Below are 13,891 nucleotides of genomic sequence, written 5' to 3'. Positions count from 1 at the left end.
AATTAATACATATGTACTGTTTTAATACTGTAATGTATTATGCAATTACATAAGCATAACTATAAAACTACATCTTTTTGAAGAAATCAGTCATTCGTGTTTGCTTCTTGGGTTTGCTTGAGGGGAAGATTCCGAGAAGGCCTGGGATATTTTTGCCATAAATAAACACGATATTAGCAAATTTAACGTTTCGCTCAGTTTTGTGAACATTTTTATTTTCTTTGCTTTACGCTTGTACAAAAAAAAAAAAAAAAAAAAAAAAAACCCTTTGTGCGGCAGGCGCGGATAATCCGCTCCGCGTATAACCCGCCCGCGGATAATCGGGAGTCTACTGTATGTTTATTTTCCTTTTTATCGTTTTATTATCTGCGTAAAAATTTAATTCTTTTTTGCAAAGGAAAAAAATAATACCAATAAATAATAAAACTTCTTCTTCCTCTTCTTAACATAGACCAATCAGAATTTAAATAACCACAAATGTGAAACATTTTTATACTTATTTTAAATAAGAATAACATGTTTTATTCTTTCCAAAAATTATACGTCAACTTTTCTTTCGAAATCTAATTATTCAATCCCTGGAAATTGCTTTCAGTTTCATATTAAACTTTCGCAGCTATTTTCCAAACCCATCATTACTCAATAAAATTAATTTTAGAACTCCTTTAAATATAAAAATGTGTTTTTCGTTTGAAAAAATCCCTTGAATAAATGATTTGATTTCATTCTCTTAACACTTTTATTCATCTCTGATTGCAAAGAAATTCAATTGGACACTTTAATGCTCGAGTAAATCTTTAATAAATTAATCAAACAAATACTCACCCCTATACGTTTTAACGCAAGAAACGTGCTTTAAAAAAATAAAAGAGATCTTTTTAAGAGATCTAGAGAATCATTCCCATTTTCCCACTGCTACATTACGAACACAAATGCTGGTGGCAGAGCCACTCTATTGTCAAAAGCAGACGATAAAGAAATAGCGGCGATGTTGAGTTGGGTTGAGTTGATTGAATGCGGGTGCCCGCATATTCGCAGAGGATGGTTAAGCTTATATCCCTTTCGTTTCACTAGTGACCTTATGAAAACGGTCTGACGCATAGGACTTAGGAATAAATAAGCTTTTCCGGATACCCAGCGGTCAAGTTGAGCATCAACGGAATTATTTCGTATTTAATATAGAAGATTTTTTTAAATTAATTTACAAAATAAAATTTATAGATAAAAAGCAATAGATTTTTTTTTATATTCATATAATTGATATTTTTTATTTTATATACAATATTTAAAAAAATGGTAAATACTCCCAAACGAAAAAAAAATCGTTTTCTTCATTAAAGAAATATTTATAAAAGTTTGTGAATGATACAAAATCGTTTTCATTATTTATAATTATTAATTTCTCAAGTAGTTTATTTTCGTAGTTTGTTTATTAAGTAAGATTGCCTTTCACATAAACGATTATATGTGGGAATTCCGTAGCAAAAATAAAAATACCCATATAATAACAAATAATATTTTTTAAACATCATAAATATAATGCCATATATTTGTTATAACTTTTGAAAATAATATTTACTGAATTTATTGCCGTAGAATGTAGTCTCACATGTCTAGTGATGATTATACAATAGTACAGGTATTGAAAACAACTTATATTTGTATTTATGTACACTGCCTCAATGTTTTGAATGACTAATAGGAAGTTTTATTCGCGGACGTCGAGAGAAATAGAGTGACCTAAATTCTGCAAACATTACCCGTAATGTTATAAATACTAAAACTGATGTTATGCAGCTGTCAAGTATTTTGTAAGAAAACAGAATTTATTATTTTTCAATAAAAAACACGCTTTTACTCTGACACAATGATTTAAGAAATAATTAGTAGTTTTGAAAATTATTTTTTCAGTGAGAAGAGTTATTTTGTATTCGAAATGTTTAAAAATAAGGAAAAACAATTTTTTACTGTTATTTATACATTTCACTTGATAAAATAAATGGAAGCATAGTTGATAAAAGCCAGCTGAAAAATTTCAGCAAAAAAAGCCTTTGAATTTTTCGGGGCTATGTTTAAAATTCAGTTCTCGAATAAAATGCCTAAGAATTTTTTTTGAATATCTTTTTTAATTTTTTCTCAAAACTATAGTTACTGTCAGAAACAATAAAGAGCACTACAGATATTTTTTTAGGTATCTTATACTTACATACCTTAATATGAGAAGATTGTATTTACAAATTCTTTAAAAATATGAAATGCAGGTTGATGCAAAAGTCTTCTTTCGATTTCAAAATTATATAGTTCAGCAATCGTTGAATCAAATGAAGGAATGGTTTGTTGTTCTAAATGATTTACAAATTAGAATAAAAGCTTTCACCGAGTATAGTGATATTTTTTTAAACGAATCTTTAGTGGGTATGAATATATATGTATTAAACTAGGTCCTTAATATTTTCCTAAGATTATATTTACTTCTACAATTAATAAAATTTTTTGAACGGATACGCTATGGATGGAACGGATTCGGGCATTTTGCTGTTTTAGGTAGTGAATACTATGAGACCTCTATTATAATAAAGGCAACTAATGTTCAATAAATGTGGCAGTATCTTCAAACAATTAAATATCATATTTCCAACATATTTAATTTAATCGTCATATTAATGATCTATTAATGCTTAATTTTCTTTTAATTCAACAGCTAGCATAGAACTAGTAAATGCTTCTCTGGCACATTTATTGTTTTTTTAATCCATTCACATCAATCTATTTTAAAAACATAAAATGACCCAAATGTTGATTTACTTCTAGTTGGATCCTTAACAGAAAGAATCAAGATTCTCCCTTTTGCCTAGCATTGACTGGTTTTAATTAGTTATAAGGAAAATTTTTACAGTAGAATCAGTGCTAAAGATTTTGTATATCCGACATTATTAAAGAAAATATTTTATCGTCAGCATATTTTGCTTTACTTTTGTTTTTTTTTATTTAATTTGTGGCTTAATAAGTTTTACGAAAATATTCTGACATATTAAAAAGCATGCATTTAAAAAAATTGAAATAAAGGGAACTTTTTGAAGAAAGATTCGATGTCAATCTAATTTTTAAATGAATAAAAATTAATTATTTTATTCAATCCTCTTCTTTTAACTAATTTCAAATTAAATTTATTTTAAATTTGATAAACTACAATAATACATGCGTTTATTTTAAAACAAAGTCGCATTAAGCAGTTTTAGAAAACGCACTAACTCTAATCTCCAACTTATAAAATTTAAGCAATATACATTAGACATGACAAACATATGCTTAATTATTAAAACTAATTACATTAAAAAAGGCGTTATTGGATTAAAAGTCTTTTTTTTCTGTAAAATAGTGTTACAACTAAAGAAGAAAATTCTTTAATCCTAGGAAGCATTTACCATTTTGTGGATCTATATTGTTCTGAAATCATACTAGAGCTATTTTTGTACTGCGTCGCTATATTACACGAAAATGGATTTATTTGAGGAATTAAATGGATATTTTATTTTCTGAGTGGGTTCCTTTTCATATTTCCGTATTTATCTTTATTTATAAGATACTTCTATATGGCATATAAAAATTAAATGGATTTATTTCATTAATATCATCGAAAATTAATTCGATTCTTTTGAAATATTCGTTAACAAAAAAAATTCATATTTGTTATTTGTAAGTTAGTTGTTTAGTCATAATGTGGGTTCAGGTTTTTCCATTATTGATCCTTTTCTCAGAATCAGAGGATTCAGAGAAATCGTGACAATTCGCTACTTGCATTATGAAATTTCACCTGCTATATCTATTAGAATTTTTACGAATTCTTATTTTCACTTACTAGTATTTGAAGTACAGAAGAAATGTTGCTATCATTCAGAAATTCGAACTCGAAATTTTGATCAGTCTCCAACTTTTAAATCCCGCTGAGTTCGAAAACACATTTTGACATTATTTCTGTCAGTTTACGATCACGATAATCAAAAACGCTTTAGGTTAAATGGATGAAATTTGGTGTATGGTTATTAAACCCAGTTTGCAGGTTTCTGTCATATTTTGAACGAAATCCATTTAGAGGAAGTCTGTCTGACACGATTTCCTAGTACAAGGAACTCGATATCTGCAAAATGTGAAGAGAAAGACGGAGAAGTTTCGCGATTTTTAGTTGAAATAATGATGCAAGATTCAATATCTGATTGTCACACTACGCTGGCCATAGACCGTTTGTCCCATTATTTGGCAGATTTTAAGCAAATTAAGTTCACATATAATACGGATTTTCTGCAGAATCGAAATATCGATTCCATGGCCCACCGATATCAGAGACTAGGCTAACCCACCAAGTTACACCAATCCTTGTTTTAAAAAAATATTCCAAATAAACAGAATGTGAAACAAAACTGTTTTAATGAATACTAAAAGCAGAATCAAAATTTTTTAAAACATCAAAAAAATTGTGCTTTAATCAAAGCTTTTCAATTCCATTCGACTTTTAGCTTTATTCTATTATACATCCATGCAAATATATAGTGCTTTAAAATACTGAAGAACCATAACTTCCTACTTCAACTTTTAAAGGGATTCATCATAAAAAGTGATTCGCAGCGAACCTGTGGATGGCAGTTTATATTTGCTTAAAACACGCTAAAATAAAGAACTTTTTGATAAAAATAAAGCTCGAAGAAAAAAAAATTCTACAAGAAACTATCAAACTTCGAAATTAATTTAAATATTTTACCTCTCAATACCGTATGCTTTCCTTTACATCGGAATTTAAAAGCCGAAATAAATAAATAAATAAGCTGACAAACATAAAAGACAGCGCCTCTGGTTTTACTAAAAAAGGAAAAGAAATTAATAACCTGCAAAGAGTGGGAATATATAGATGGAGAAAAAATGTTTTTGGTCTTTCAGTAACAGCAGACGATCTTTTCTCACCACTTTCGAACACAATGGTGAGCGTCAGGTGCTAGTGTCACGTGTTCTGACGTCATTCGTGTTCGCGGGAAAACCTGCCAATCGCAGGCGTTCGGCGGTAATTCTCTTGGATTCCGGAGAGATTGGATATTTTTCTTTTTTTTCCTTATTTTTTCTGCTTTTTTTTTTCTATACTTATCATTATAATTCAGAAAAATAGTAGAGTGTGTGTACTTTTATTTAAAAATCCAATATTTTCCAAAATTTTCTAAAAGTTAAATTGTTTTTTTTTTCATAGTCTTTTGATTTTTTTTTTTAAAATGAATGTTTAAAAGAATTTTAAATAAAGAAAAATATTTTAAATTACATTCAATATATTTTAAATGTTTCTAAATCTGGAATATTATTTGTTGTATGCTTTATAATTCTTAATGATCAAGATTTTTTAATACAATTTTTTAAAGAGGAAATAATAATTCATGCATGCATTGAATTTTTATTTATGTATTCGCTTTGTTTTAAATAAAAATAAAAAATAAAAAAATATTTTATACATTTAATTATTTTATTTCAAAAAATAGCTAAAATGATTACGACATTATTATTATTATTATTAAAACAGTTTAATTATTTTTTAAAAAAAATAATTCCTCAAAAGATTAAAATATTCAATGAAAGAAATATAATCAATAAATTATGTTTCTAATGATGGAATGAAATCTGCCAAAAGTTGCACAAAAATTCTTTCAAGAATAATATTGTCATATGGTAAAATTATTATTATGATAATTTTATCACATGTTTTCTTTGAAATATTATGTCAGGAAATCTTGAACACTTCATTTAATTTGTATTAAAATTATTTCCTATTTTGCTTTTAAATAATTATAGATTTTTAACAAAAATCTTTTGTTAAAAACTAAGCTGTTTACTTTTTACCATGTGTCAATATCTTTAATATCTCTCTCTCTCTTTCTGTGTGTGTGTGTGTGTGTGTGTGTTATCTGTGTTAATATCTATCTCTTTTAATTAAAGAGTAGATATCTTTTACACTGAGTGCGTTAGCAAATGTATAAACAATTGTAACCTATTCAAGTTAACATCATATTGAAGGGAATAAGAGAGGGGGATTGTAACCTCTTTCAGCTGAGGAACTAGGTCACATCGTAGTGGTCATGTGAAAATTTGGGAGAAAATGGAGAGATGCATTTATTTGTAAATAACCACCTCCGATTACCAGCTGGTTCCCTGTCATTAACTCCCTTAAACGTTCAATTAAACATTTTATGTAGATTGGTATTTTTAATAGCTTCTTCAGGAAAATATTTTTAAGTTTCAAATTTTGATAGCATATAATTCCTACTATTATAGAAGCCTATGATTCACTGTTCCTTGTAGTATATATATCTCACTAATTTCTTGTCATCTCCAATAAAATTTGAACTTTAAATTAAAGTGGAAGTGATTAAACTTCCATTAATACTATTTTTTGCTGAAACCATGTTTTTTTTTTTTTTTTTTTTTTTTTAATATGAGTATAGAAAACATAAACGTTCAGCACTGAAATCTTATAGGCACTACATAATAATTTTAATAATTTACATAATGTTTCAAAGAAATATTCAATAAAAATTTTTCTGATTCATGATAAAATTCAGTTTTGTTTTCAAAAGGATATAAATGATAATATTTTATTTTGCTTTAGTCTATAAATATATTTCAAAGAATTATGAAATCTAAATTTTATACAATCCTTTGGTCCTAAGGAATCACATTCTGTATATAATATTCTTGATATTGCAATATTTAAATTTAAAAAAAACACTTGTTTTCTGTAATCAAATCTGACTGAAATATGAAGTTTTGAAAATTATAATCTTAGAACGATCAACATATTCATTATATTAGGCCAAACAGTCTTGGAAAAACTATGGGTGCTGATTGGCGTATTTTCTTTGACGTTCGAATGAGTGGTTTAAAATCGAACATTAAATTTTCATAATTCAATCGGTTTTATGCATAATAGAATGGACCTTTCTTTTTAATTGAAAAATATTCGCTTTTGACGACCGAAAGATTTGCTGGAAATATTGGTTACATTTAATTTTCTTTAAACCACGCAGATTTAACTTCAAGTCCGTCATTCCTCCAAATTATCAGTTTTTAGTGCCTCTTGCATATGCTTTGTTTATTATGTACATGAGCCATTTTAATGAAGACCACTGCCATTACATGATGGTGCTATAAAAACGTGAATAGCTTGTTTATCTACCTTTTAAAGTTTGTGATATTATAACTTCATTTTTTATACATCTGATAAACTGCGCAGAAACAGATTTTTTTTTCTTTAGTTTTCAACAATGGAAAATAAAGCATGCTATCAGATAGTTGATGTGACAATAAAAACGGTTTAAACTTCAGGGCAATAATGTGAACTATTGCTGAAAATTAGGCAAATTTTTTTTTTTAAATTATCAGAATTTAGTAAAAATTTCAACAATTATTAAATTTGCATCATTAAAAAAATGTGTGTGTTTTTATATTTTAAAACGGTACAAAACTTATTTTTATGCAATAATATTTTTGGAAGTTAGAGAAAAAAAATCAGCTTAGTTTTTAATTAATTATAATTATAACTGAAACATAAAAAAAATAGCTTCAGAATGCAAATTCCTGAACTCCAAGATGTACAAGGGCCAAATTTGGAAGCTATAGATCAAGCGCCTAATCTGCAGAGTGCCAATAGAAACACACACACGCGCCCGCGCTTTTTTTATTGCTCTTAGCTTTGTTCTAAAAGAGGCAAGACGATAGTCTTCAATGTAATGACTTCGAATTCAGATTAAAAAGCTAACGAAAATAATCGTTTGCTAATTAATTTTTAAGCTTATACTATTTGGATGGAAGAACTTTCTAAAATGTAAAGCTTCATTCTATAATTACGAAAAAATTACTTTTTTAAAAAATCTGCAAATCTTACAAATTCTTTTCGCAGCAAATTTACAATCAATGCACTACAACAACTGCTGCATCATTCAGTGCTTTAATAATGGGATTACAACGATTAAAATATAATTAAAAGAAAGCTTTAGTTATTTAAGACATACTTTGAAGAAATGATGGAAAATTGTAATCTTTGACAATTTATTGAAAAAGAAAATTAATTTTCTTAAAAGATAATTTCTTTTATTACTGAGTACACTTTTATCATTTTTGAAATTTGAGCTTAATAAATAATCCCAGAAAAAATACACATAATTAATTAAGGATTTGTAGAAAAGTATTTTGATATTCAACAATTTTGTTGATTTAAACTCTGACATTTCATCTCGCCCACTTTTTACTGTTTAGAAATAACTGTCGAAAACGATTATAAATTTTGAAGATAAAATAAGGGTAAAAAAGCCAAAAGAAATTTACTTCATAATAAATTTCGATGACAGAATTCAATTTCAGAAATTTTGTGTTTAGAAGAAGATTTACTAAAATCCGAAACTCAACTCAACTCAACACATTAAGTCCCAACTCATTTTGGGACTTATCCAAATTCGGCATTCCTCCACCGAATATACAATGCCACAATTCGAACTTTAATTTCTTGTTTTAAATCCCACGCAGAGGTAATAAAAATAAACTAATTAAATATAAATTGAATAAAAATTATTATAGTACATGATACTGATTAAAAAGCATTATTAGAACCCATTTTGAAAATAGTTTTGCGAAACTAATTGAATTAATAATAATGAAGATATAAATTATTTCTTCATTGAATGTCCCTTCAATTCTGAACTTGAAATGATAAATATTTCTGAATGCATCCCTGGGATGATAGTGAAGTTCACATTTCCAAAAATTCTTGTATCTTCTTTGGTAAGTTAATTCCGTATGTGTGACTATTTAGAAAGGGAAATGTAAACAGCTTATATTATTAAATATCGAAAAAGAAGGAAGCTTCAGTTACATAAATTTAACTGAAAAAAATGAAGAAATATGAAAGAAAATCTGTTCATAAAGATTTTCTTAGTATTAATGATAATTAAATGGAATATTTAACATTTTATTTAGATAATGGCATTCAGTTATCCCTTACAGATATTTAGAATTAATTATCTTTAAATAATATCAAAGCATTGCCAGTAATAGAAATTTCACAAGGCTATTTTCTTCACAGTTTCATTTTTCATATGAACACGTGGTTGTTAGGAGTAGAGTTTCACCTTTTTTGCTGAGGCACCGCGAATTCAAATCGGATAGCATAATGCGGTACAAATTTAATCTATCGATGGAGGAAGTGTGAGAAATTTCAAATGGAACGGAAGTTTGAAGAATGGCATATTTTCTTTATTATGGGATAAAAAGTAATTAAGACAGCTCCCGGTGGCGAATCTTGAAAGCGGATTATTTAACTAACTCGAAATATATAATAAATAATGTCAAATTGCCATGCAGAACTAAATTGCAAAAAGTAGAACTTGGGCGAACAAATGTAGAACCAATGTTGACTAGCTAACCCAGAAACGAGCAGTGGTCCAAACTTTTTTCTCTCAAAAGAACACAATTTGAAAGACAAAAAATATGCATATATATACATATATATAAATTTCACAAAAAAAGTGGCAAACTACCATGCGGAACTGAACTAAATAACAAAAAGAGTAGAATTTGGATCAACAAATATAAAATCAATGTTGACAAGCTAACCCAGAAACAAGCAGTAGTCAAAACTTTTTCTCAAAAGAAAACAATTTGAAAGAAAAACAACAACAACAACCTTTTCCTCTGAGTGGATCAGTATTTTTAATTGTTATGATTTGAATTGTATTCTGGAAAATCACAGAAGTATTATTTTTCTTTAAGTAATTTCTCACAAAAAAGGAATATATATTAAACTAGATGCAAGTTTTCAGGGTAAATTTGTTAGCAGATCTGGAACTATACAAAGCAAAGGAGAAAAGCGAAAGAGAAAGGGGGGACCCCATGAAAGAGATTTAGCCTTGGAAATGATGGCTGAGTTTGGTCGAGTTCCAAATTTCAGCTGCAAAATTTTTGCCGGTTCATCCTTAAATTCAAAAGGAGGAAAAGCAACTTGTTGGTTTCGATTTGTATGAAAGAATTAATAGCTTTCTAGGAGAAGTTGAGTCTCAGGTTTATGTATCTCCTATATATTGATACATTTTCCGCCTTCTTTCTTCGTTTTTATTATTTTTAATTTACTTTTAAGAATAGGAATTTTTGCTTTTAAAAGCAGGATTAAAAATTATCAAATTTTTAAGATTATACCAAAAGGGCCGCAATTCTACAACCCTAATGGATAAGCCGCCATTGCATAGAACTTAAATATCTAGTTAAGTTCAGCATTAAATTTGGACGGGAAAAAGAATTCGCTGATAATCTGCTTGATTGATTTTATAATAATTTCTTATTGATTATTAAAATTATTTTCTTCCTGAATTTTTTATTTCAATTTGTAAAATCATTTCAATAAAGAAGTTTTGAATAAATAATTAATATTTTTTTATTACTTATACTTACAAAATTAAATTCAAAATCATACTTTTCAGCATTTTATCCATTTATTTATTATAAAGAATGAATTTAAAAATAAAAGTTTATGTTTCGTCGAATTAGTAATGGTACCAATACGCATGAAAAATATTTATTTGTATTTCAGATCTAAAGAATGCTGCTGAGATAATTTTGAATATGCCTATTTAATTATAATTAATAGTAATTTACAAAATAGCGATTCATAAAATATTAGTTGTTTTCCAGATTCTATGGATCTTTATCTCTTATGACTCATGCAATTTTATGCAAAAAAAATCATTGAATTTTGAAATTAAATTGTATCTTTGAAATATACGACAATTCATTTTCTTTCCCTGATATAAGAAAAAAAATTAATAATTTCAGTGCCATTAATTTGTTTTTGCCAGCTTAGTAATTTAAATTCAAATTAAATTTTAAAAAAAATAATGAAATTTCTTAACCATAACTCAGTTTAGGAACTTGTGCAAAAGCATTTTTAATTCAATGCCTCGAAGGTGAATACATATAAAAGAAATAGATAACCATGCATTAAAGATAAAATATAAATAGCTATACAAATTCTAAACATGTACATTCGTTAAAAATAAATTGTGAATCAATTTAACGAATTCACAAAAAGAGTTTCAAAATTTTGGATTATTTCACACAAGAAATATCAAAGCTTTAAATTATAAGTAAAACGACGATGTATATTTATGTCAGCAGGTTAGTAGAATACAATACATAAAGCAATATAATTTCAATAGTCTTACTTTTTTTATCACTTTTTATCGCTTTATTATGGTAATAGAATTGAGATATTAATGATTACAAGGGTTTCCAAAAAGAGAATATTTTAATTTTTTTTACTAGTTTATAAGGAAAGTTACATCCCTTAAGTTTATTAAAACCATACTTTTCAAAGTTTATTAATTTTTAAACTTAAGGATAAAGATATTTTTCAAATGAAATCTTTAAAATATTACTATAATTAATATAAATAATACTTTCCAGAATAGCTTATTACATCATACCGGCTTGCAGAAAAACTAAATAATAAATAATTTGATAATTTAATCGCAAATAGATGAAAATAAATTGAGAATTTAATTGATAATTTAATTGCAACAGAAAACATTTGTTTTCTACAAATAAGTTCTGTTACAGTTAAAAAGTAGGATACCGAATTGTTTGTAAGTCAAATTTATATTTTTTAAATATTATTCTTATTTAAAATGGGTACAAAATTGTGCATAAAACAAAAATAACCTGGATACTCCTCGATTTACAAATGAGTTGCATTTTGATTGGCAGATGTAAGTTGGACTTTTTGCAGTACTATTTTCATATAAATAGGTTATTAAAATTGTAAAAAGAGCACAATAATATTCAGATACTGGATTTCTTCAACTGTGTTCCATTCCACCTGGTATGTTATATATCGAATTCATCATAAATCGGATTTATATTCTTCAGAATTATTTTTAGTTGAAAAAGTTTTAAAAATTGTGCATAAAACAAACATACATATAAACAACAGCAACAATAATAATAATAATAAAGAAAAAACACCAGACATTTAACTGGTGTTTTTTATCACTCCTTAATTTAAGTTTGAAATGTGTTGATTTTATATTTCTCAACATTGCGAATAATTCAACACGAGGGAACAAATGTATATTTACTGAAAATAACGTGGAAAATGCATAATATTTATTTAATTGTATGGGCTATAAACAATATTTAACCTGCAATTATATTTTCTTTTGAATTTTATTTTTTGTGATCTTAAGACAGATAACTGTTTGTCGATGAGACGATTCATCTAAAATGTCAAAATCTAGGTTTCCGAAACGCGTAGCAAATTTTTTTAAAGATTAGTTTAATGAACATTTTAATCTTTTATCTTATTTTACATTCTTGAAATTATAGGAACTCCAGTTTTTATTTCACAAGCAGAATTAGTTGAATGTTATTAAAAAAATTAACAAGGCCTTATAATAAACAAATGATAATTAAAAAGTAATATTCATAAACAGTTGATTAATCAAAATTCTACCAATATAATCATTAAAAGTGAAAATAAAAAAAGTTTGTTTTGTGAACTAGAAGTTTGATACAGGTAAAAAGACTATTTAGCACGATTAATCAGTAATTTCATATGCATCTGTCAAATATGAACTCGTGTATCTTACTTTATAGAATGAACAAAAAATTATTTATTTTCAACAAAATGAAATTATGAATTTGATATAATCTCTTATTAGACATTTGTAAACAATGTATTCAAAAACTGAAACTGAAGTTAAAATTAGAAATGAAAAAATCGTCCATTGTATTCTTAGACGTTTATTAGAAATAATTTATAAGAAGAAATCTCCGATTTTTATCAAATGATAAACAATTGTGAATTTTTGCTCTATCCCCCACTGTTTTATATTTAAAATTTTTTGTTTAAAATTTGAAATAGATATACAATTTCTGTGTAAGATCGCAAGCAAATTTTCTTGCATCTTGTTCATTTTTTTTGGTTACTGCATTCCTTTGCATACTGATAAACGTTTTTTTTTTCTCAAAATGATTTTCTTATTGTAAAGGGTTAATAAATATTTGGAGATTTATCAGATTTAAGATATATACTCTGTACGCATTTTTCATGCAGGCGGAGTACAAAATGTTTTGTAACAAAAAGTATTTGTTTCATTGCCATTGGTCGCCTTTGAAGATGTTATTTTGTGTGTATATGTGTAAAATCTTCTTTTTAAAGAAATGTACTTCAAAAATTTCATAAAATCTTGTTGGTCAGTTTCAAGTCATTCGTACAGACAGTGTCAGATACGTGAGAAAAACGTATTTAATACTGCTTGTATGATTTAAAGAGGTTTATTGGCCCAATCGCATTTTATATTTTATACTACATAACGTTAATTTTTAACATTAGAAATATATATAATTGATTAAGAAATAATAATTTTTCAAAATGTAATTAATTACGATGAAAGCTATGTTTTCATCAATATTATATGAAAATAATTAAAAAAACTATAACATTTAAAAATATTTCGAACAAATTACCTGTTTTAACAAGTATTGTAGAATATTTTTTTAGTGCAATGTCATTTAAAAATTGTCTCCAGAAACTAATGCCACACAGTCATCGTAAATTAATTTTCTTTCAATTGGCCGAATCAGCACCTCGTGGTAGAGCAGCGGTCATTCATATCTTGTGACTAAAAACATTCTAACTTGGAACACCGGGAAGCGGAGGATGATCTCTGAATCGGGTTACCAGAAAGAATTGGGAAAGATTTGGCGGTCGCCAAAACAATTGAATAAACAAGAAGCTTTAGATGAATGGTCTTTTTTTAAAAAATGATTCCATGTAATTTTTTTGGTTTTCTGGTATTATGACTTATTTATTGTT

General features: G+C 26.9%; 1 protein-coding gene across 5 annotated transcripts in view; it reads right to left on the bottom strand.

Annotated features, from left to right (window-relative positions):
- LOC129972593 (protein CBFA2T1-like) overlaps positions 1 to 13,891 on the bottom strand; it is a 72,101-nt gene that overhangs the window by 54,928 nt on the left and 3,282 nt on the right. Inside the window, exon 1 of one of the 5 annotated variants that reach the window (XM_056086788.1) lies at positions 13,543 to 13,684. The exons of the other annotated variants lie outside the window; for them this stretch is intronic. The gene's annotated coding sequence lies outside the window, so the exon portion shown is untranslated. Of the gene's footprint in view, positions 1 to 13,542; positions 13,685 to 13,891 lie in introns of those variants that run through there. 5 annotated transcript variants of the gene reach the window in all.

Source organism: Argiope bruennichi, chromosome 6 (genome assembly GCF_947563725.1).
Source record: "Argiope bruennichi chromosome 6, qqArgBrue1.1, whole genome shotgun sequence".
Classification (NCBI taxonomy): Eukaryota; Metazoa; Arthropoda; class Arachnida; order Araneae; family Araneidae; genus Argiope; species Argiope bruennichi.
Note: the sequence above shows the minus strand (reverse complement) of the source record. Positions and strands in the feature narration are given on the sequence as shown.